The sequence below is a fragment of the Micromys minutus genome (genome assembly GCF_963924665.1).
Source record: "Micromys minutus genome assembly, chromosome: 18".
NCBI lineage: Eukaryota > Metazoa > Chordata > Mammalia > Rodentia > Muridae > Micromys > Micromys minutus.
This window is the reverse complement of record NC_137953.1, coordinates 44,566,460-44,592,142: the sequence shown is the minus strand read 5'-3', so window position 1 is coordinate 44,592,142 and position 25,683 is coordinate 44,566,460.

The window sequence follows — 25,683 nt, the reverse complement described above, 5'->3', positions numbered from 1 at the left end:
GACCGCATTAGAATCACGTCATTCCTTTCTATCCAGCCTGGTCCTGGGCCCCACCAGCCCCAACTGGCTTTTGCCAGCTGAGTTTAGAAAATGAACCGCTTTTCATTTTAGCCCCAGATTGAAATAAGGAGAAAGAATCCCTTTGTTGCCTTCCTCCTTCCCACACTTCCCTCCCCAGTGCAGAAAACATCTCCCCACAGAGAAGCTTAGAGCAGATAAGTAAACTGAGTTATGGAGTTGACTGACATGTCCTCAGTAGGGCATAGATCTCTCTGTCCAAACCAAAAACACAGGCAGCAGGCAGCAGGATGTCAAACCCAAAGAATCCGAACGAAACCACCACCACCACCACCACCACCATTTTGAAGAAATCCTTCTGTAGCTCTATCCAGAAAAGCTGCTGGGAGCTGTCCTGCCGGATTTTGGCCCATCTCCTAACACAGAAGCTCCCCTAGGTCCCCGTTTACCTTCACTCTGATGAGACATGACCAGAACACGCCTGGCAGGGAGTTTTCTCAGCGTTTCCTGATGACTCTGCAGTTATGATTTCTGGGCTGCAAATTAAATATGAGAGCATGGCCAAGCTTCCATATTATGGGATCCAAAGCCACTGATCCAACCAGCCTTGGAGTTAATGGGGAGCTGAGTCTGAGCTGAGCATGGGCAGAGTCTTCGGAGCCCTGTTCCCTAAGCACACGACACAGCACCTGCTCACGCGGCTTACGCCGTATTAGGCGATGTGGGTGATCTAATAATCATTTCCAAGTGTATGGGAACTGTGTAGTAAGTTATAGGGAGTTGTTACCCTTTTGGATATGGAATTTGAGCATCCCGAGATTTTGGGATCACAGGGAGTCTTGGAACTAATTTCCCAAGAAGGTGTTTGTGAAGATGGCAGTGTCTAGCTAAAAGGAACCTGGGAATATGGCCAGCAGCCCAAGGCTCTGGGTGGGTCATACATATCACCACAGTCTTTGTTGAGTGACTTCTTACCAGAACTACTTTTTCTTCAGCGCATAATGGTTCCGAATTGGACCTCTACATCCAGCCTTCAGTTTTTCTTTTAATATATACATTTAATACTATCAGAGACTTAATTTTCTCTTTGAGTCAAGATCTCACAATATAGCCCAGGCCACCTCACTATTCTCCTGTTTTTGTGCTACATTTAGTTATTTGTTTTTAAGACCCGTTATTCCAAGCTGGCCTTGAGCTCCCTATGTAGCTGAGGTGATCTTGACCTTCTAACCCTACTGACTCATTCTGAGTGTAAGTGTGCAGCACCGTACCTGGTTTATGTGGTGCTGGGTACCAAGGTCAGGGATCTGTTCTACCAATGGAGCTACACCCCCGGCCCTTTTGTGTTGCTTTTAAGGGTAAAATATTGCCATAATTTTTCATTTATTTGGTTTTGGTATTTAAATTGAGAGACTATAGGGACACTCAAACTTTCTGTGTCACATAAAACAATCCCCTCAACGCAGGTCATATTTCCAGTTATCTAGAAATCAAACTGCTTCAAGGAGTATTTATTGATAGATCAGCAGTGAAGAGTGTTTGCCTCTCTTGCAGAGGACCTGATTCACTTCCTAGCATCCATAGGGCAGCTCACAGCCATCTGTAACCAGTTCTAGGGGACCAAAGCCCCAGCTTGGGTATCTCTCCTGACTTGGCACACATCAGGGATCCCTACAGTATCCCTGCTGAATGTAGGCCAAGTATTTGTATACAGTTTAAAACGTACTTCTTAAGCGCTGTTTAAACGCCTTATGTCAGGGAAAGTGCCAAGAAACCCATCTCCATGGTGGGCTTTTAAACTTTCTAGTTTGAAAGAACTTTCTTAACTTCAAGAAGTTTGCTAAAACTCATGCAGATGGCTGCTGTGCCCCACCATTCACCCCAATTTTCTCCTAGTGAGGACCACGCAGAACCATGGTATAGTATCCCAACTTTAAAACTCCTCTAGCTTTGCAGATAAAAGCAAACTTACCCAAAGGCCCACAAATGAGGGTGGGGAGGAAGAGGAGGAGGGAGGGAGGGAAGGAGGGAGGGAGGGGAGGGAGGGAGGAAGAGCACAACCTTCACCCCACTGGGGCCGGGGAGATATAGCTGGACATGCCCAGCTCCTGTTGGTAATGATGCAGTCCAAGCTCCTTAAACTCTCAGCTCATGGGTGTTATCTAAGTAGTAGGATTAAAGACAGTACCTACCCTGAAGGATTGTTCTGGGAACAGCATAAGATGTGTAAAAGATGTAGAGAATAAACCTAGCATAGATCAGAAGGTCCATGCCCCTTCTGTTCCTGTCATGGTTCCAGGGGTGTTCATATGCCAAGTTTGTCTTTATAGCAAGTCTAGGGACACAGTTATTATTTTCATCATGAGGAAACTGAGGCCCAGGGATGTCAGAAGCATGAGAGTAAGGACTGGGACCCAAAGTTAGGCCATCCGGGCTGGAACAGGCTCTCCGCCCTCTGAGCCCGTGAACAGCACTGCTGCTGTGGCTGTAGCAGGGGGAGACCTCTGGGCTGGGCACTCTGGCTGCAGCAGCTTCCCCAGACCTCTCTGTGAATTGTGGGTCATGTGAGTGAGCTGCAGTCTAGGCACAGCAGTAGTCACCGGCTAGTATCTGTCTACCACTAGTCTTGCAAGAAAATAGTATTGCATTGATTCCACCAAGCTCTTTGTCCTAGAAGAGGCCAGCTCTCAGTGTGGGAAACCCCACTTTTCCTTCACCAGAGACTCCTTGTTTGAGCTTTCCTTGCTTCATAAGAATTTTCTGCTAATCCATTGATCCATGTTTTCATATCTTAAAACAATTGTTCAAAGATATCCAGTCATCGTACCAAGTGGAGAAACTGAGTAAAAGTGTGAGCCTGCACTATCACCCTGGGATAATGGAATGGTAGCTCAAAGCAAACAGCAGTTGAGCCTATGTGGGCTTAACAGGCAGAAATGGGGTTTCAGTGTATCTTTAAGAAACCACTGGCAATAGTTTGAAGACTCCTAAGGGTTCAGAAATCTCAGGGACTTAATCCAATCTCTAAAGACTAGAGATTTCAGAGAATCCTCCTTGAACTAGAAATGTTCTTTGTTGTGTATGATTTATGTCACACTAAGTCCCCTTGTCAATATCTTAATCTTAGTACCTTAAAGTTTGATATTTACATGGAAGTCTCTGAAATTTAAGGCACCCAAACGGCACTAAAATATTTCCATGCACCTGGGGGACCCAGGTGCTCAGTCAGTGTGGCACTATTAGTTTAAAAGCAGTGGTGTGTACGTTCTTTGCTGGGCTGTCCAGCTCTCTCCCTTGCTTTATTGTTTAAGCCAAGCTTTGTCTCATCTGCCTTTAGTCTCTCCCTCAATCTTTCTTTCCTTAGGAAGGCCTGAGGTTCAGTGAGCTGGTGTGTGTGTATGTGTGTGTGTGTGTGTGTGTGTGTGTGTGTATGTGTGTGTGTGTGTATGGACACATGCGTGCGTGTATGCATGCACACTGGTGTTTTTCCTTTGGCTCGATCCACCTTAACAACTTTCACAAATTTTATTTTTAATAATTTCATACATGTATACAGTGTATCATTGTCTCCCCTACTCCTGCTACCCTTCCCCAGAATTCCCTACAACATGACCTCTCCTACCCCGTGGTACATCTACCTGTACCCACCACCTACTGCCTTCATGTTCTCTTTTGTTTTAAAATAATTGAGTCTCTCTCTTTCTCTCTCTCTCTCTCTCTCTCTCTCTCTCTCTCTCTCTCTCTCTCTCTCTCTCTCATTAGTATCTCTTGCTGGCCTGAAACTTGCCAAGTAGATTTAAACTAACTGGCCAGCACTGTGAGCTTGCAAAGTGTACCTCACCACTACTGTTGTAGGGGTTTGGGGGGATGTCTCAGGGATCTAACTCAGATCCTCTGAAACATTTTTCTGACTGAGCCATTTTCCTAGCTGCACTTAATTCTTAATAAATACTTATGGTCCTGGCCAAAGAACTTTGAAACCGAATTAGGACCATTCCTTGCCATCAGGTGGTGAAAGCCCCCAGAAGTTTTCTGGAGGATGGGTACTTGGCTTCCACAAGTCTGAATGATGTAAGATCTACCCGGAAAGATGGACCTCTGGCACCATGGAAGACATGGGACAGGCAGATAGTTACAAAGTCCTATTATCAGAAGTAGGGACTATGTATCTTAAGACACTGTTTTATCAAGAAAGCCCAGAGGTGCCCCCAGACAACCCAGTGACAAAGCAAACGTCTGATACTTTGCCTCCAGCTAGGTATCTATAAGAGTCAGGAGGAACAGCCTCTCAGGGTCAGGGAGAGATGACCTTCAAGCCTCGTCACTGTCAGATGACAGGGTCACAGAACCACTTAGCTCTGCCTGTCAAGTTCTAAAGGCTTCTTGGAGAGAAGAAACTCCTGGATGGATGCCTTATTGAGACTCTTGGGTGACCCCAGGTGGCTCTGTCCCCACATGCAGCCACTTGACAATATGGAATCCTCGTGCAGTCAGAACACGGCTGTGGATGTTTAGGACAGGGCAAGCACTGTGAAGGCTCTCCATTTCAGAAAGTGGGCGAATATGGCAACCTGAGAAGATCCTATGTTGGCATATGTAACCAAGCCATTATTCTTATGTCCTCATGGTCCTCGGGCACTTAAAAAGGCACACAAATACTCTCCTCCCCACTCACACGCTGGCCATAACCCTTAGCAAACACAGTGAAAAGTCTTCCCAGGTGACAAAGTACCCCTACCCAGAGAAAGGAAGTGATGTGTCCGGCCCAGCAGTGGAGCTGAAAGCAAGGCCCCAGGCTGCTGAGTTGAAAGGAGCTGCCATCTTGTCTACACTGCCTGCCCCTGCTTATTTGCTATGGACAAGAATGAAGTGAGAAAAACCAAGTGATCTGCAACTGGGGCTTTAATCCTCTCTGTGATGTAATTGGTGCTTACAAATCATCAGGATGGCACATGGCTTTGCCTCGTTTTCTACCACGGTGCTGATGATTTTGTAGAACTGAATCACAGGAAGAGCATGAGGTGGGCTGGGCATGTGTCTTCCTGACATTGTTCTACAGTCTGCCCTCCACGCTTTATGTCTGGCATCCCCATTAAGTCTGTAACTGCAGGGCATTCTAGTTATGAGCATGAGCGCTTGGGTCAGAGCAGCGGCACCCAGACCTATCACAATCCCTGTGGGCTGTGTGACATCCGACAAGCTTCCTCACCTCTCTTATAGTTTTCCATACAAACACTAAAGGAATCAAACCAGATCTCCATAAGCACATGGTGGTGGAGAAAGTGACCAAAAAGCCTTTCTCTCACCTACAGACCCAATCCTGTCATTTCTCTTGGCCTTGTATTGGGGATGCCGGACTACACAGGAAGAGAAACACAGAAACACTGAATTGTTGCTATTAAGGTAGATGGAGTGCCACTGCCCAGGTTTCATCAAACATCAATGGATTAGTGACTGGCTATGGATTTGATAAAGAAACTCATATCCGGTATTCAGCCTGAAACCAGGAATAGTGAGATCAACAAGGTCTGAAATCTCAGGCCGCGTCAGCTGGGGAGGAGTCAGAGATCACCAAGGTTACTTCAGCACTAGTCTGGAAGTCATTTGAATTCAAGAACTCAAGTCTGTAGGGGAAGGACCAAAGGGTTGAGATCTTAACCAGCACTTCAGAAGAGTTTTAGAACTTAAAAGTTTTAATAACCTCTTGCTTACGATAAGGGCTAGGTCTCCTTTCTTTCTTCTAGGCTGAACCTATTCAGTGTAGAGAAGAAGACCAAGCATCACTCCTTCTGGAGGCTCCCAGGGAGACAGGAAGTCTTCGTAGAGTAGAATATGGAGGAATAGCAAGAATGTGTTCCAGATCTCAGGTTCAAGCCTGTCTGGTTTCCTTTCGCAGATTGTGTTAATGTTGGTGTGAAAGTAGACTGGGGTGTTTGTAAAGGAAGAAGGTATCAGAGGAGGGGCCCTCGCTCTTTACAGGTTCTGTGCTGTAGGTCAGTAGGAGCTTCCACACCCAAGGATGAAGCTGAACAGCTTAGTTACCAGAAGCAGCTGCCTCATACAACTCTGCAGAGGCCCAGACTCTCCCAATAACCTTTTTCTGAGGTCAGGGACCAAGAATGAACTGTAACTAAAGGAGCAGCTTTCTCTGTAACTGACCTGCTCCAGGTACCCTGGAAGTAGTCAGACCCCTGTCTGGGGCATGGTCAACTTGACTTGCGGCATGCATAAATTTAGAAACATTAGACTACAAAGTAATAGATCGATTTATTTGCAGCATGGATAAACAAATTTGGCATTCCATGTGTTAAGAGCTTGAAATATTTACAACCAAGGAACATTCAGGAGTAATCTTTCTTTAGAGACGTTTCTGCAGCGTGGACTTCAGAGAGCCTTTCGCTAAGCCTTCCTTGATGCCATTCCACAGTGTCTGAAAATATTAGCTAGATTTTCCTGGTCACTTAGCAAACACTGTATAGTAATGCTTTGAGCACTCTCAGATGCTCAGGCTGCACCCATGACCCAGTGGTAACTACCCAGTAAAGACACCCCTTTGCTCAGCAAAGCAGAGAGAAGAGTTTGGCCTCTTGCACTGAATCACTCTCCAAAGCACTTAGCATGAGGTGGGTGTTGGAGAGTCCTTTTAGAAAGCAGTTCAGAAATGTGGATTATACTGGGACCTACAAAACATCCCTGTCCTTTTAGAAAGGACCAGGATACCCCTGTTCCTGGTAAGAACTGTTCTCTAGTTAGTACATTGACTGTGTCCCAAAGGCCCATATGTCAAAGTGTTTGTGTCCGGGACAGTATAGTCAAGAGGTCACAGAACCTTTGAGAAGTGGGATGCAGTGGAAATTCCTTAGGTCATTTAGGACACGTTCCAAAGAGGGACTGTGGGGCTCTGGCCTTTTGTTTTCTTCCTCTCTTTCGATTCTCAGCCATGAGGTTAGCAGTTTGTCCCTGTCATGTCACCACCACAATGTATCTATCTCACCATAGGCCCAACACATGGGCCAATAGGTTATGGACTGAAAACTTAATATTTAGGAGCAAAAATAAACCATTTTCCCCCTCAGATAAATGGATTGTCTTTGGTGTGGAGGGATAGAGCAGTAGGTAAGGCACTTGCTAAATAAGCATGGTGTCCTGACTTTGGGTCCCCAGCACTGAAAATGGTTGCATCTAGAAAATATCATCCTGAGTGAGATAACCCAGTAACAAAAGAACAGACATAATATGCAGTCACTGATAGTGGGATGCTAACCCCAGAGGCTGGGGCTGCCCCAGAAACAACTCACAGACTGTGTGAAGTTCAAGAAAAAAAGAAAACAAAACAAACAAAAAAACAAAACAAAACAAAACAAAAAAACCCCATCATGCTCAATCCTTACACACCAAGAAAATGTTGACTAATTCCGGGTTACACCCTGTTTTACATGTACTTTTTGCTCATTGTAACTAGTAAGACCTTAATGCAGAGTATCAAACCTTTAAAAAAAGGAAAAAAAAAAAAAAAAAAAAAAAGCCAAGCACTGACACAATTGTATTTGTATACATTTATGCAAAAATGTTTAAATTTTTTTCTTTTATCTTTGTTTTTTAAAATAAAGTTAAAAAAAAAAAAAAGAAGCTGGGTAGTTGAATGAGCCGATAATCCCAGTGCCTGGGAAGATACAGATAGGAGCATCCCATGGGCTCTCTTACTATTTAGTCTAGTGGAATCAGCGGGCAGGTTCAACGAAGACTATGTGCTGAAAAAAGAAAAATAGAGACAACAAAGGAAGACATCTAATATTGGTTTTTGCCTTCAACGAATTACCACCCAAAACATGCACACACACACACACACACACACACACATGAACACACACACGCATATGAACACTTTCGTTAAAAATGGTAAAAAGCTGACTAACAGAAAGCTTCTTGGAGACTTTGGAGAGATTGAGAACGACCTTGCTTCTGTACCTTAGATAAGAGAAGAGTTGTCTAAGAACCAGATAGACCACTGTAGCTCCTGAAGACCTTTATGCTCCGGTACTCACCAGTGAGAGTGCTCTCACTGCACCAGGGAACAGACCTAGGAGAAGTGAGCCACTCATTCAAAGTCCCACTGAAGTGATTTGGCAGTGCTGGAGTTCAAGGGGATCCTCCCAGGCCCTCAGAGCCACACTGTGGTAGATAGATGGTAAGTGCTGAGGGGGACATCTCTGAGCAACTATCAAAGTACAATGATGCTTTTGATTATAGAAGGATGCTTTACAGAGCCTCTGATTCCTTACCTGTAAGGCCAATCACATTCACCCACAGCATCCAGATGAGCACTGAGCTCCCGACACTCTACATTCTTGCATGTAGAAGACTCCTAACACTCAACAGCAATGGTTTTTATTGTTTTTATGACCCACAAAGAAGTGGGTCAATAGAAGAGTACAGAGAAAGTGCGGGTGAACACACACACACACACACACACACAGACACACACACCTACACCAATCAATCAGTGAGCTTTGAGAACTGAAAATACCAACTTTTCTCACTGAGACTTGCCAACCCTTTAAGCCTACTGACAAACGACCTAGCGTGCTTCTTAAAATGCAAGCCAGTGAGAGACCCTGTCTCAAGTCAGACAGACTTGTCAAAGTAACATAGCATGTGTTGGGTTCAACTTACGGTTCTACGGTCTTAAAGACCAAAGAGCTACCGCACCTCATCTCCGTCATTCCCACCAATGTGCTTACTGCATGTAAAGAGAGGCTAATTTAGCTCCTGGTCCTGGAGGCCAGACGGAAAAGCATGATTCTAGGAACTGGTGAGGGCAGAGCACACAGCCAACTGGAGCCACGGCAGTAGTTCAGGCCTCTCTCTATGATAAACTCATTAGAGCCAGCGTCAGGCCCCACTCTCTAGACCCCATCTAATCCTGATTACCTAATAGCTCCACCTCCAAAACCATCAACACGAGGACTTGGGAGTTAAGTTTCACTCAACCACAGCACTCCTAATAGATACAACCATCAGTTATAGGGCAGAAATCTCAGCATTTGACGTTAGATGCCAATGCCGTCTGCTGCCCCACATCTAGGTCCTCCTAGAGAAACTTCTGTTGCAAAGGTGTGACTTTTCCTGGTAGTTAACAGAAGGAGAGAAACATGGTGGCGGGGTGGGGTGTTGTTCTTGGTCCTCGTACGCTTCTGTTTCTATTGGAGTTCTTTGGAAAAGAATATAAAACAAAATCGTTTACAATTTCGGAGCGCCCGTTGCCAAAGACTCAGACGGCAGCTCCTCTGAGAAGTGAGTCACTAGATCCAGCAAAAGCAGCTTCCACCATCTGAGTGCTCTGCAAGCCAGGGACCCTAGACCTCCAGAACTTGTGGCCAGAATAACTTAACTCTTCAGGCTGAGGAATGCGGAAGCTAACAACAGAGTGATGGTATCTCATTTGGGCCAAATCATCTGTTGTGAAAATTCCTTCTCAAAATGTTCCCCAAACAAAGTACAATTCTATATAAGTTCCCCCCTTGGAAACCAGTGAATGTATTAGGGTTCATGCACTGTCTAACATTTAGAAAGTTTTTGGTACCTTCAGGGAGACAGCTCCTAATGTAAGTCCTCAGAGAAGGTTTGTCCCCCCTTTCTCTCTCAACTACTCTCTTTACTACATTAAATGTGACTTCTCTTTTGTAAAACACAAATCCCCAATATTATCAATTTAATTTGGTGATAATATGGACCACTAGTTATTCATCTGCTAACCTTTAGGGAAAACCATAATATTCTTGGACAGAGTTCATTCAGTACTTTTCCTTTTAAAAATGTATTTTTAAAAAATTTTATATGCACTGGTGTTCCACGTGGCAGTCCTGGATCCCAGAGTTACAGACAGCTTTGAGCTGCCATGCCGGGAATTGAACCTGGGTCTTCTGGAAGATAACTACGAAGCCATTTCTCCAGCCCCACTGAATACTTTTTCAATGACTCAGCTATTGGTGAAGTGAGCCTTTCACTACATAAGACTTTAGTCTAAGTGGGTATAGCTTTTTCTATAACTCAAACTATCTTCAAACATAAAGTAGATGTGAGGGTGAATGAAGCACCCTGTGTAGGATAAGACTTTCTTCCTTTCTCTCTCTCTCTTTCTTTTAACATCAGCTATGTGCTCTTGAGAAAGTACTACCTCGGGGCCTTGGTCACTTTATGCCATAGAAGTCATACGGATCTCTAAGGGTCTTCTGATGAGGACTGAGATCATAATGTATAAGCATTACAATGCACAGTGTGGTGCTCTATCATTGATATTTAAGGGAATATATATATAGCCTGATCAAACAAAGATGTCTAAGGATGTTCAGGCCCATGAGTGTAAATTAGAATAAGTTGTCAGTCTTCACAAAGCAAATAGGTCTCATTTGTCCTAAAGTGCCAGCTAAAAACCGAGACACACTGTTACAACTGGAGGAATTCATAGAGATGAATCTCTGGCCAACTTGACAAAGACCTTGCAGTTTCTATCTGTCTCTTTATCCTTTACAAGTACAGAGATGCTGCTAAGGCTGGAATGGATGAGAGGTGCAAATTTAAAATGGAAATACCATGACAGGCATCTAAAGTTTCTTTAGGATTAATCTCTGATTTAAAAAATGGAAAATACTTTTGCAATGAAGTATTGTCATGAGGCCAAACACCTTTACTGGATTAACTTCCTCACGGGGAGCCAAGCTTGATCTTGTCTCCGCAATGCATATCTCCGGGAACCAACACCCACCTGCAGCCAGGGTTTTCCGTATAGTAATCTCTCTAAGCCGTAGGTTTCTAGAATCAAATTAAAAATAGATTGGAATAGGATTAAACTGCCCACAAATGCTTAAGTGTCTTCATATTCAACTTGTGTTCTAGTTACAGAAGTATAACATTTTGTGTCTTTCTGTATAATACACGCATGTTTGACTAAAAACAGGTTTACATATTTTAATCACAAAAGGATCATATTATATACTTTTCTATAAAATACATGTTTATTTGTAGAAAACTTGAACAATGAAGAAAAGCATAAAGAACAAAATAAAAATTACCCATAATCGTACTTCATTTTAAGCCTATTTTTGTAGGTCTTTTATCTATATTTGTAAATAGCTATTTATGTATCATATTTGTGATATATGTAATATACATTTTAAATAAGCTCATTTTTACAAATGGGTAGGAATAGTCTTTTTTTTTGCATGTGTATGTGTGGTATATATACATGTATGTGGCCACACTTACACATGTGGCTCGTGCACATGTGTGTGGAGGTCAGAGGTTGACAACAGGTATGTTTATCGACCACTCTCCACCTTATATCCTGAGTCAGGGTCTCTTACTGAGCCTGGAGCTTGTAGATTCCTCTAGTTAGCCAGCTTTCCTCAGAAACCCACTCTCAGCTTCTGAAGGCTGGCCTGACAGACAGGCCGCCACCACTCAGCTTCAAATGTGGCCACTGGGGACTCAAATTCCGATTCTCATGTTTCCATAGCAAGTGCTTTCTTATTTACGGAGCCATCTCTGCAGCCTGGAACTGTCTACTGTACACCATAAACATTTCTCCATGTCTCCATAGTCTTCCTCTAGTGACTTCAGAGTGAGTCTGCTGTGCTCGAGAGCCCTTCAGCAGCCACACCCAGTCCACGCTTGCCTGCCCACTCGGTGTTCTGGAGAGCACAGGTTCTAGAGAGCACAACCCGTGCAGGGATGGCATGCTCTGCCCACTCCCCTGTTCTGTTCCTGGGCTGCTCGTGAGTTTCGTGGAATCCATGAGCAGGTGGGGTGTCTCATTACTGAGGACCTGCGCAGTCTCAAATGATCTCTTCAAGGGAGATCAGGGAGGCTGTTTTGGGTCCGAGTTATCCTGCATATGAAGCAAGGCAGCCTGGTCCAAGAGTGAGCATCCCAGGCTCTGAACTGCTGCCCCATCACAGACCAGCCAATGAATCTTTGGAAAAGCTCTTACCCTTGCAAGCTGAGGCAAGATAGAAATGCATAGAGTTCCGATGGTCTATTTATAGATCGTCTATTCAAGACAGTCTATCTACAGAGTTCTTGTGCAAATTGACGAAGAAACCCATACAAAATGTCTTAATGATGTCTGACAAATGGGAGGAGACCAGCAAATGTCAGCTAGGATCATTGTTTCTGCAGCATCTGAGTGGGGAGGAATGCTTGATGGGGGAACAAGGTGTGGTAAGTCACCAGGAGAAACCGAGTCTAGAGTAGAACCTGGTGGGAGGTGCAGCCTTGTTTGCTGCATCAGTAGAACAAGCCAAGACACTTGGCTAAACAAGACTAGATACCACTGTATATTCCTTAGATACCTAACATTTCAGTCTCTTAGACTATTATCCTCCAAGGTGTGAGTGAACATCATTCAATCAGTGGAAGGCTGATGAAGGGAGAAAAAACCCTGATGTCCTCCCAAGGGGAGTGCATTCTATCAACATACTAACTTTGAACTTTCATCAGTGATATTAACTCTTCTGGGATGCCAGACTGTCTGCCTACCTTACTGATATTGAACTTGGCAACCGCCACAATCACATGGCCCAACTCGGGAAAAGAAATCTCCACAGGCAAACAGATAGGTAGATGGAGAAGTAGACAGACAGACAGACAGACAGACCATTATTTCCTATTGGTCTGAGACTCTAGAGACCCCTGATTGATCCAGAAAACCATATAAAATCCAGGGAAAACATTGTCAGTTCAGATGAAAGGACAGATGCTCCCATGGAGTCTGCGGAGGAGAGAAAAGAAGGGAGGAGGGAAGGGGATTATTGGATATATTCAGAAGAGGGACTAAACTTTCCTTATCTTTGTACCCCAATACAGTTGCTGGTGTGTGAGTATCCTCCCCGCAAAAAAAAAAAAAAAAAAAAAAAAAAAGAAAGGAGAAGAAGGGAGGGAAGGAAAGAAAGAGGATGCAGACAGGGAATTTTCCTGAGAGCTTTGAGGCAAGACTCTGCTCTGGTTGTTAGGTTTTTTGTTTTTTGGTTTTTTTTTTTTTTTCCTACCTCTCTCATCTCTTCACTCTAAGGCTCGAGCAATGAGATCTCCTTAAATTATTAAGTCAGACTCTTCTTTAGCACGTTCACAATGTGTCACTTCGATGATGGATAGAGAAGGAACCAGGAAGACTGCTACCCATCCTGACACCAGGACTCCCTCCAGGCTTCACTAGATTAAACAGATCGCTTTCCATCCTTAGTACTTACCATAGCCACCCATGGCACAGCCACGTTTTTGTCTAGGGTCCTAGGGGTGCATCCCTGAGAAAACATCTCCCTCAGGACAGTCCTTGGTGGGTCTTCTGGAACAAAACACAGAAACAAAAGGAGATGAGGTAGCAACTCACAGCTGTCCCTTTTCAGAACTCTGGAAGGGACCTCTCTCACAATGCCATTGTAGCTCTCTGGGAAGTTTGATGTGCAGAGACTCTTCTCCCCTTCTAGTCAGAGGGTCAATCTTCTGGCTAAGATGGGACTGTATTGAAATGACTTCCCCTGGGGTTGGGGAAGAGCAGAGCAGGTTTGTCTGAGTTCGAGGTTTTCAGAGTGGAGACAGTGGCAAGAGGAAAAGCACTGAAACCCGAGAGCGAGGAAAGCAAACACTTTCTGCATTACTTTCTGTCTCGGGTCCTTCTCACTCCCCCACTCACAGAACCCAGCCTAAAATAAACAGGATAATCAAGTACATATTGAGGGAAAAGATAGAAAAATGTAAAAGTCCACCTTTCACATTGATAAACTAAGTTCTAGAAATCACCTATGATTTTTCTTCCAAACAGGTCAGCACTATATATATATATATATATATATATATATATATATATATATATATATACTTTATACACACACACACATTTGCATGGACAGATAGCAGAGGGCTTTGAAGGATTATGCCACACAGTATTTCTAAGGTTTTATGGAACAAGAGCCACGTGATAAGTAAACAGGTATGCTACATCAAAACCAAAACCAAACCAAAACAGAAAACCTTGAACTTAAAGGAATATAGCAAACATGACATATATCATTCCTGGGGGGGTGTCTCTCCTATCCCAGTTTAACATGGAAAAGTCTCAATTCCCTACAGTGAAGAAACCCATAAATTTTGGTATTGCTTCATACTAATTCCAAATGGGGTTCTTTGACCCTTCATGTCCTTATGGCAACAGCTTAGGGAAAACATGCCTACTTTAATGAATTTAAGAAAATAAGTAGAAACTGTGGTATTTCCGATGACTCCAGGAAACACAGAGAAACATCTTGAACTGAGAGGGCTGGTTAACAAGAGAGGAAGAAGCTGGGGTGGTAATGCAAGCTTTTAGTCCCAGCACTCAGGAGGCAGAGGCAGGTGGATCTCTGAGTTTGAGGCCAGCCTGGTCTTCAAAGCAAGTTTCAGACCAGCCAGGACTACACGGAGAAACTCTGCCTTCACAAATTAAAATCAAAACAAAACAAAAAAGAGGGAGGAAGAGATTTAACAACCATTTAATGCTATTTTGATGCTGCTTTGGGTAGACAACCAGCATCCCTTTTCACCTGCAACTAACTTGACTATATTCTTTGGCAAGTTTTCCTCACCACTCACCATCAGACACCATCTCTGCACGTGTGGCTCTCTGCATGTCTCCTTGTGCTGGTTACAGGTGTGGTTTCACCTTTGTGTACAAGGAGAGAGACTTGTTTTACTGATAGTTCACTTCTACCTTTTCCTTCACACACTGCCATGTTACCGTGGAGCAGGGCTGGGCTTTGTTTCAAAGATTCCTTAAGTCTGTGGTTAGCTTCGTCTTAAGATTACCCGTGTGTGTGCTTTCACTACTTAAGAAAGAAACTATGATAAGAAACACACACTCTAGTTTGACATGTGCCAGGTTCTAACATCCCAGAGACTACCACTCCAGGGTCTTTACAGTTGGACGAGCTTGATTCAGTTCAAACCCAGAAAGAACACTTCTTTTGACATCTGTGTACATATTTGAATGTTTTATTGACGTGTCTTTGAATAGAGTTTGTACGTCTGTCCTGAATTCATATCTGTGCCTGTCCCCTCATGTGAATTATTGCAAGAATACACTCTTCGCTAGTGCAGGAGTGGCTATACTCTGCTCGATCCTGGGAAAAGCTTGGGTTCATATGTTCAGTACTTTGTTCTCTCTTGGAAGGAAAAGTCAGCTGCTTGTCAAGTGGACACACAGGACATTGCAATGCGGTGGGAGAGTCTTATAGTAGTTTGGTGACTTACATTGTCCTCCTCTGCCTTCATAAGCATTGCACATAAATATGTCAATGTGCAGCAGCTTATTTATTTTTATATTTGACTCCCTTCTACATTATATTTTATCACAGAAAAAGGATCAAGACTAAAATGACACATCTGACTAGAAACTGAAAGCCATTTGTGGGAAGACAAAACAGGCAAATCTTTATAGTTATTTGTCACCGGGCTCTCCACCTTTTATGTTCTTGGGGACTCTGGACACACCACGTGGAGTAAAATGTGCAAAGAGTTTTCTGTGCCTGCCAAGTAAAAACCTGCCATGGTCTTTTTGACACACAGTACAATGACATTATTGGCATCACACAGTGCTGCAGTGCCTTTCTGTTCCTGGAATACAGAATATGGACCCCGGTTACAACTCACCGTCAAATTTCACATGAAACACAGTAGAAGCCCTGAGAAAGAACTCAGTGTATCTTTGTGGAATCTTTGCTCACTTAAATAATCGTGCAACTTGACTGCTATGAAACTTCGACCCCAGCTGTCGGCCAGCAAGTCCTCACCGGAGAATCTTATTTTTGTGACGTCTTTACAGCTACAGTGAGCGAGATTTCAATTTTGTTTGGTGTTACTAATTCACACAGGCAAACATGGGAAATATTTATTGCTATGTAAAACTCTTGACAAGTGTGCCACAGGAAAAAGTTGGGTTTTCTTTATAAATAGGTGTTTAGATGAGGTTTTACTATATTGTCAAATAAATTGGCAAAAATATAAACTAGTTGAACAGGCGCCATGAAAACAGTAGCAAAGAAAAGCCTCCAGTGAGTCCCTGGTGTGCTCCATTTTCCGGTCCACACCTCTAACCACAACCCCAGATGCCTGCAGCCATCAGCTACAACCAGTTGAGGCCCCTGCGCTAATTCCCTGCCTGTCTGCCCCTCTAAGGCAAATCCGGCAGCAGAGAGCTCCGCCTTGCTCCCTCTGCACTCCATTTCCCAGGCCACACCTCCAACTTCATCCCTGGAGGCTTGCTGCTGCCAGGACCAACCAAGTGCGAAGTCCCAAACCTCTGCCTGTTCGGTCCCTGGCAAGCCCAGAAGCTTTAAGGTCTGCACCGACCCTTCTGCACTTCCGGTCCTCACCTCTAATCACGGTCTCAGGAAGATGGTGAGACTCCTACTCTGATTCCTTGCGTTCCATGCCCTGCGGGGAAACCAAGCAGCAGCAGCTCTGCCCGGCCCACTCTGCACTCCATTTCCGGGTCACAACTCCGCCCACATCTCTGGGTCACCTGGGACAACCAGAAGACAGAAGCCATCCAGGACTATCAGCTCTACTTGCATCTCTGAAAGCCTACTGCCACCAGGGACAGCCAGCTGTACCTCAGCTCCGGAAGCCTGCTCCCATCAGTGACTAACAGGCCTGCGAAGGAACACTAGGAACAACTACGTAGCTAAAGGCCAGCGTAAGAATGCGATCAGCAAAGCTGGGCAGTATGGCATGACCAGAACCTGGCTGTCCTACAATATCCATCCCGGAATATCCCACCACAGCTGAATCACAAGAAAATGGCCTTAAATCTAATCGTATGAAGATGACAGAGGCCTTGAAAGAGAAAATGAATAAATACTTTAAAGAAATATAGGGAACACAACAGAACATAAGCTCTTAAAGAGGAAACATATAAATATAAATAAGTACAGGAAAATACAATCAAACAGGAAAAGAAATGAACAAAACTATTCAAGACATGAAAATGGATATAGAACCAACAGAGAAGAAGCAAACTGAGTAATCTTGGAGATGGAAAACCTAGGAAAGAGAATATGAGCTTTTTCACAAGCATCACCAACAGAACACAGGAGATGGAAGAGAGAATCTCAGGCATAGAGGGTACGATAGAAGAAATTGATACATTGATCAAAGAAAATGCTAAAGCTAAAATGTCTTTAACAAAAAACATCCAGGAAATTTGGGACACTATGAAAAGACCAAATCTAAGAGTAATAGGAATAGAAGAAGGAGAAGATTCCCAACTCAAAGGCCCAGAAAATGTCTTCAACCAATCATAGAAGAAAATTTCCCTAACCTAAAGAATTGGCTATAAACATACAAGAAGCCTACCAAATAGAGTGGACCAAAAAAGAAAATCCTTCTGCCACATAATAATCAAAACACTAAATGTACAGAACAAACCAAAAGCCACAGGGATAAAGGCCAAGTAGCATATAAAAAGTAGGACTATTAGGATGGCACCAGACTTCTTAACAGAAATTTGAAAAGCCAGAAGGGCCTGGAAAGATGTCTTACGGTCTGCAAGAGATCACAGATGCCAGCCCAGACTACTATATCCAGCAACACTTTCAATTACTGTAGATGGAGAAAACAAGATATTTCATGACAAAACCAAATTTAAACAGTATCTTTCCACTAATCTGGCCTTACAGGGGATATTTGAAGGAAAACTCTAATACAAGGAAGAAAACACACAAGAAGTAGGTAATTCTACATCAACAAAACCAAAAGAAGAACACACACACACACACATACACACACACACACACACACACACACACACAAACACACACACACACCATCAAAATAACAGAAATTAACAACCATTATATATCTCAATATCAAATATCAATAGTCATTAATATTTCTCAATATCAATAGTCTCAATTCCCCAATAAAAAGACAAAGGCTAACAGAGTGGACATGTAAACAGGACCCATCAGTCGTCATATAAGAAACACACCTCAGCAATAAAGATAGACATTACCTCAGAGCAAAGGGCTAAAAAAAAAAAAAAAAAAAAAAGTTTCCTAAGCAAATAGGCTCAAGAAACAAGCTTGAGTAGCCCTTCTGATAGCTAAAAAAAATAGACTTTTAGTCAAAAGTGATAAAAAGAGATGGGGAAGAATACTTCATACTCATTAAAGAAAAAATTTACCAGGATTATGGTTCAATTCTGAACATCAATGGCCCAAATGCAAGGGTACCCACATTTTCTAAGAGAACATTATGAAAGCTTAAATCACACACTGAACCCCACACAGTGATAGTGGGAGACTTCAACACAACACTCTCACCAACTGACAGGTCATCGAGACAGAAACTAAACAGAAATAATGAAACAAAAGAGGTTATGAATCAAATGGACCCAACAAAAATCACAGAACATTTCACCTAAACATAAAAGATTCTACCTTCTTTTCAGTGCCTCAAGAACCTTTCCCAAACTGACCATATATTTGGTCACAACACAAGCATCAACAGATACAAGGAAATTGAAATAACTTTGTATATCCTATTAGACTTCCATGGATAAAAGCTGGACTTCAACAATAACAGAAATAACAGAAAGCCTAAATACTCATGGAAACTGAACAACTCTCTACTCAATGATCAATAAAGGATAAAATAAAGAAAGACTTTATTGAATTCAAGGAAAATGAGGGCACAGCATACCCAAACTTAGGGGACACAATGAAAGCAGTTCACAGAGGAAAGTTTATAACACTAAGTGCCCTCATAAAGAAATTGGAAAGTTCTTATACTAACAAATTAAAAGCACATATGAAGGCTCTAGAAAAGAAGGGAGCAAACACATGCAGAAGGAATAGATGGCAGAGAATAATCAAACTTGGGGCTGAAATCAATCAACTAGAAATAAAGTGTAAAATACCAAAAAAAAAAAAAAAAAAAAAAAAAAAAATCAACAAAACCCAGAGCTGGTTTTTTGAGAAAATCGACAAGATAGACAAACCTTTAGCTAAACTAACTGAAAGACAGAGAGACAGTACCCAAATAAATAAAATTAGAATTGAAAAGGGAGACATAATAGACACTGAGGACATTCAAAGAAACATTAGGTCATAATTCAAAAGCTTGTACTCCACAAAATTGGAAAATCTAAATGAAACTGATGATTTTCTAGACAGATACTAAACAACAAATTAAATCAATATCAGGTAAATTATTTAAATAGTCCTATTGACCCTTAAGGGAATAGAAACAGTCATCCAAAGTCTTCCAACCAAAAAAAGAAAAAAAAAAAAAAAAAAAAAGAAAAGAGAAAAAAAAACCTCTGGGGCAGAGGGTTTTGGTTCAGAATTCTACCAGACTTTCAAAAAAGAGCTAATACCAATACTCCTCAAACTATTCCACAAAATAGAAACAGAACATTGCCAAACTCATTCTATGAGGTCACAGTCATCCTGATAACTAAACTACACAAACTCAACAACCAAAAAATAATTTTAGACCAATTTACACACTCAATAAAATACTCACAAAATGGATCCAAGAACACATCAAAGACATCATCCACCATGATCAAATAGGCTTTATCCTTGGGATTCAGGGCTGGTTCACTATATGAAAATTCACTAGCACAACCCATGATACAAACAAACTGAGAGAGAGAGAGAAAACGATCATCTCATTAGATGCTGACAAAACCTTTGACAAAATCCAACCCTCCTTCACAACAAAAGTTTTGGAGATATCAGGATACAAAGTGCATATGTAAACACAGTAGAGGCAATATATACAAACTGAATGCCATCATTAAGTTAAACAGAGAGAATCTTAAAGCAATTTCACTAAAATCAGGGACAAAACAAGCCAACTCGGTCCTTATCTATTCAATATAATATTGAAGTCCTAGCTAGCAATAAGACAGCTAAGGGAGATCAAGGGTAAACAAATTGGAAAGGAAAAAGTCAAAGTATTGTTATTTGCAGTATACATAAGTGGCCTCCAAAATTCTACCAGAGAACCCCTACAGCTGATAAACACCTTCAGCAAAGTGGCTGAATACTAAATTAACTTAAAAAAACCCAACCAACCAACCAAACAAACAAAAAGTCCCCAGTAGCCCTCCTTTATACAAATGATAAACTGACCAAGAAAGAATTAGGGAAACAACACCCTTCACTTTAACCACAAATAATATAAAATACCCTGGTGTAACTCTAACCAAGCAAGTGAAAGATCTGTATGACAAGAACTTCAACTCTCAGAAAAAGAAACTGAAGATGTCAGAAGTTAGAAAGATCTCCAGTGCTCATGGATTGGTAGGATTAACATAGTGAAAATGACCATCTTACCAAAAGCAACTGACAGATTTAATTCAATCCCCATCAAAATTCCAACACCATTATTTACAAATCTTGAAAGAACAATTCTCAATATCATATGGAAAAACAAAATCCAGGATAGCTAAAATAATCCTGTATAGTAAAACAACTTCTGGGGGTATCACCATCCCTGACTTCAAGCTGTACTACAAACCAACAGTAATAATAATAATAATAATAATAATAATAATAATAATAATAATAATAATAATAGTAATAATAATAAAAAACCCTGCATGGCATTTGAATAAATGCAGACAAACTGATCAATAGAATCAAACCAAAGACCCCAAAATAAACTTACATACCTATGGATACTTGATTTTTTGACAAAGCCAAAACCATACAATGAAAAAGGGACAGCAAAATACTGTTGGTCTAAGTGGATGTCTGTACGTAGAAGAATGTAAATAGATCCATTTTTACCACCCTGAACAAAACTCAAGTCCAAATAGATCAAAGACCTTAATGTAAAACCATACACACTAAATAAACTAGACAGAAAATGGAGACAATCCCTGAACTCATTAGCACAGGAGACAAGTTCCTGAACAGAATACCCGTAGCTCAGACACCAAGATTTAGAATAAATGTGACCACATGAAACTGAAAAGCTTCTGTAAGGCAAACACACCATCAGCAGGACAAAGCGACAGCCTATGGATTGGGAAAAGATATTCACCAGAGATCGGAAAACCTATTCTACAGGAGGCCCACACACCGTAGCTTGTGCCACCTCCTTGTCTCTAGTGGTCCCTGGAAAGTTCCAGCACACTTTGTGAGTACTGAACGCCAACATCAATGGGCAGCAGAAAACAGCCTTCGCCATCACTGACATTAAGGGTGTGGGGCAGAGATAGGCTCGTGTGCTGTTGAGGAAAGCAGACATTGACTTCCCAAGTAGGCTGGAGAACTCACAGAGGATGAGGTAAGCGTGTGATCACCATCATGCAGAACCCACGACAGGACAAGATCCCACAGACAGAAGGATGGGAAGGGCGGAAATACAGCCAGGTTCTAGCCAACGGTCTAGACAACAAGCCGCTTGAGGTCCTGGAGCGCCTGAAGAAAATCTGAGCCCATAGGGGGCTTTTCCACTTCTGGGGCCTTCGTGTCTGAGGTCAGCACACCAAGACCACTGGCCGCAGCAGGCATACTGTGGGTGTATCCAAGAAGAAATGAGTCTCTGGGCCTTTGCTGTTAAATACTTTATATACCCGTGGGGGGAAAAAGATTGGAAAACATTTTTTTGAGTGCCAAGATTTTTTTTTAAGCTGTCTATACTTGGAGATTTCAATGCTTTTTAAAAAGTAGCTGAGGAAGAACATCAATACAGTTTTATAAGTTGTGTGGTTATAGACTTAACCAGTAAATAACATGCTTAGGCAATGGCTAAAATGAAAAGTCATTCATCGTTAACAACTCAGAACCCAATTATCTTCAGTTTCCTTCAGTGCATCTATAGACTTTAAGTGGACTTTTTTTTTTTTTTTTTTTTTTGTAACAGAAAGAAAGCTTGTTAAAGAGCTTGAGGAGCTCCCAGAAGGAGCACTGTTCTTTTGATCACCCAGTGAGACCATTCTAAAGCTGGTAAAGAGCATAAAACCAAACCATAAATGCCTGGAAATGCATTCTGAAGCCCTAGGTTCTGTGCTGAAAACATTTTTTAACAGTCCTCCTCTCAGAAAGAACACCATCTCCAAAGGACTATGTGTGTGTAGACCGTTAATAGCTGCTAACCCTCAGCTTTGTCCAAAGCACTTCCCGAGGATTACAGCCTTATCCACTCATTTGTCTTATGAAGTAGGTACCATTATTACCTCCATCTTACAGAAGAAGGGGGATGTGAAGTGGCCTGACCCTGTTCTCTCTGGGCTCTAAGCCTGGGCAGGCTGACTCCCAGTCCTCAGTTCTAAACCACTAAACTGCATGGCTGTAAACTGCGTATTTATAGCTATGTCAAGCTGGTTTATTAATGAGAAAGGAAAGAGACTTTTATATAAGCATGTATCTAATCTGGGAACTGAAACTAGTTTCTGAAATCAGAAACAGTTTGTTAAAGACTTGTTATGGGTTCAGGAATGCACAAAAGGCAGCCTAGCTGGTTTGAACTGGTTTGACGTTGATGAGGGTTACTGTCCGGGCTGCCCTTGCAATCAGAGGACTCTGGCTATCATCATGGCTGTGAAAAGGAAAGTTCTTTATCTTACACCCAGGAACCTGACATCTTCTGACAATATTCACACACTGCCACAGTTTAATCTGCGGCTCTGTAAGGATGAAAGCTCAGATCCTTAGCTGTTCTTGACACCTCTGTGGATTTTCAGATTTTTCTTTTCTGATCGTCTTGTCATTGTTACATAGATATCACACCTACATGAACAACACTTCCCAGAGAGGCCATTGTTAAATGAAAGACTGGGCATGCTGGTGCCTCCTGTGATTGTAGTCACATGGAAGACAGGGCCCTATCTTACCTGTACAGTGTGTTCAAGACTAGCCTGGGTAACAATAAAAGCAAGTTTCAAACAAAAATTTTAAATAGTCTAGCCGTATGGCTCATTGGGAGATACTTGCCTAGCATGCACAAGGCCCAACATTCAGTTAGTTCTCAGTATTGTGAAAAGAGAAAGAGGAGCAGGACAAAATAATTAGAAAGATGGAAGGAAGGAAGGAAGGAAAGAAGGAAGGAAGGAAGGAAGGAAGGAAGGAAGGATGGAAAGAAGGAAAGAGGGAGGGAGGGGGAATGAGGGAGGGAAGAAAGGAGGAAGGGAAGAAAGAAAGGAAAGAAGAAAGGGAGGAAGGAGGGAAGGAAAAAGAAAGAAAGGGAGGAAGGGAGAGAGAAAGAGAGGAAGGAGGAAGGGAGGGAAGGAAATAAGATAGAAAGGAGGGAGAAAGAATGGAAAGCAGGAAGGAAAGAGGAAGGAAGGAAGGAAGGAAGGAAGGGTGGAACATAGCTACTCTCTGCTATTAGATTATTTTCCTGGTTTGACAAATTAGGTTCAGAGACATTAATGCTTCCCCAAGCCTTATACGGCTAATAGAGCTAAGGTCTAGAGCAGCCCAGTGTTCTTTCTGCCACCATTACTTTTGATTATGGTAACCTTAATTTTCTAACCAAAGATGAAAAGACATTAGGAAATGAAAATCAGTTGTTTAAAGAGAAAAATGTGAACTTAGGACAAAAAAAAAAAAATGAGACAAGAGAGATGGAGGAAAAAAGTGAAGAAAGGAGAGACAGAAAAAAAGTTGTAATACCCTTACAGGGCAAATGGAGAACATTCCTAAGAAGAAGCTGAGGTGCAGGCAGGAAAGGCCATGGGGCTGGGAAAACTCAAGCCAGCTCATGAGGAGTTCAGGTATGGTACTCAAGGAATAGCGTGAAAGAGGCAAACAGCCAATCTAAATAAAGTGTCACTCCAACCACCAGGTAACAGGAGTCAAGGAAGGCAAGGCCCCTAGAAGGACAACAGAGGAGAGGTCAAAACATTTGAACGGGAATGATTCCCCATAACAGCAGAAAGCTATATGTCACAGCCTTTGAATATCAGGCAGTGTGTTAGCCTTGCCTTTGACCTTGAGAGAACTCAGGGGACACAGGTTAGATAGTTACAGGGACCAGCAGCTTTCCTTATCAGCTCTGGAGGGAATGAGTTTGGTGAGTTAACCTGTTTATAACCGCAAATGCTCAGAACCAATTACTGGAAAATCCTGCAGCGGCTTTTGATTTCCATACCCGTTTTGATCTGGTAAACTTTGACTTGTGTGGAACCTTGAGCGTGATAAAAGTTGAAATTTGAACGCCCGATTCGGGTAACACATGTGCTGTAGCAGGGGCTTGATAGCTCTCAATGTGCAGCCGTCACGGGCGGGACCCACTCACTCTGCTCTGTCCACACCACACCTTGCCCAGAGACATTCACAGGCCCACTAATGACGGTGATTGGGGTCCTCGATAGTTCTCAGTTGCTTTGTTTCCTGGCAGAGCAGTAGTGAATAATTTGGGAAAGTTTCCTTTCAGCTGGGGGTGGGGTGTGTGCTGTAAGCCATGATAAATGGGTCTCTTGTTCCGATGCATAGTTCTGTTTCCTGCAGGGGGTTAAAAGAACCACCCTGACAGACAGCTGAGAATCTGTTTTCATGAGCCCACCCTCCCCTCCAATAGATCACTCACTGTCATGCGTGGAGGTGAAGCGGAATTTTATGTTATTCATTAGGCTCAAATCCTCATTAGGAACTCCTTTATCAAATAAACACTAGACTCCACAGCCACAGGGAACAAGAGGCCACTTCATACCAAGTACAGTGATGAACGTCTCCTGTGGCCCTGGATTCCAACTCTTAACATCTGTGATCTCCCATCTCCATAGCAACATAAAGTAAATAATAAAAATAGTTCAAATCCAGGAAAAGCACAGCAGGGAATGTCTGTCCTCAAGGAAAACAAATGCTTAGCATGCTCTCACATACCAGTGAGAGGATCCATTCGAAACTGAGCAGTTAGCTGATAGGAAAACGGCAGAGAGTGGGGATTAGGGACTGTAAGCACGAGCGTGAACACACACACACACACACACACACACACACACACACGTCAGATCATTTGACAAAGTGCTGTCTTCTTTCAGTGGGAGGCCTTAAGGGAACATAGCTTCTTCTATTCGTGGGCTTGTACAGTATGTATTTTACATTCTGCACGAATGTGTTTTGAATTATAGGCTTGTTATGTTACATTGGGTTTAAAGGGAGCCATAGATTATAAAAGTAATAGTATCAAACAAAGAGTTGAGAACCGCTGGTTTCGCCTTTGCCGCATAACTTCCTGCAAAGCTTGCTCTGCCCAAAAGACATCTGGGTCCCCCTCCCTATTGCCTGACGGGAAGATTTCCTGGCATTTCTCAGAGGTCCCGGGTGCCTGTAGAAGTTTCTGTGGCCTTCCCATCTTCCCCATGGGATGAAGCAGGCTTCTGAAGAGAAGAATGTGCCCTCAGGGTATAAGAAACCCTGAAGATAGAAGAGTTTAAGAATGGAGATTTTAAAATTAATTTTCTGATTAATTATGTGACTTTGGACCTTTCCACACAGTGACCTAAGTTCATCTCATCTAAAGAGGGAGAGTGGGAGGGGGGAGACGAAAGGAGGGAGGGAGGGAGGGAGAGAGAGAGAGAGAGAGAGAGAGAGAGAGAGAGAGCAATTTTTGCATCACTGCCAGCCCTAGAATCCCACAACTCCATGAATTGAGCATATTGTATTATTTTGT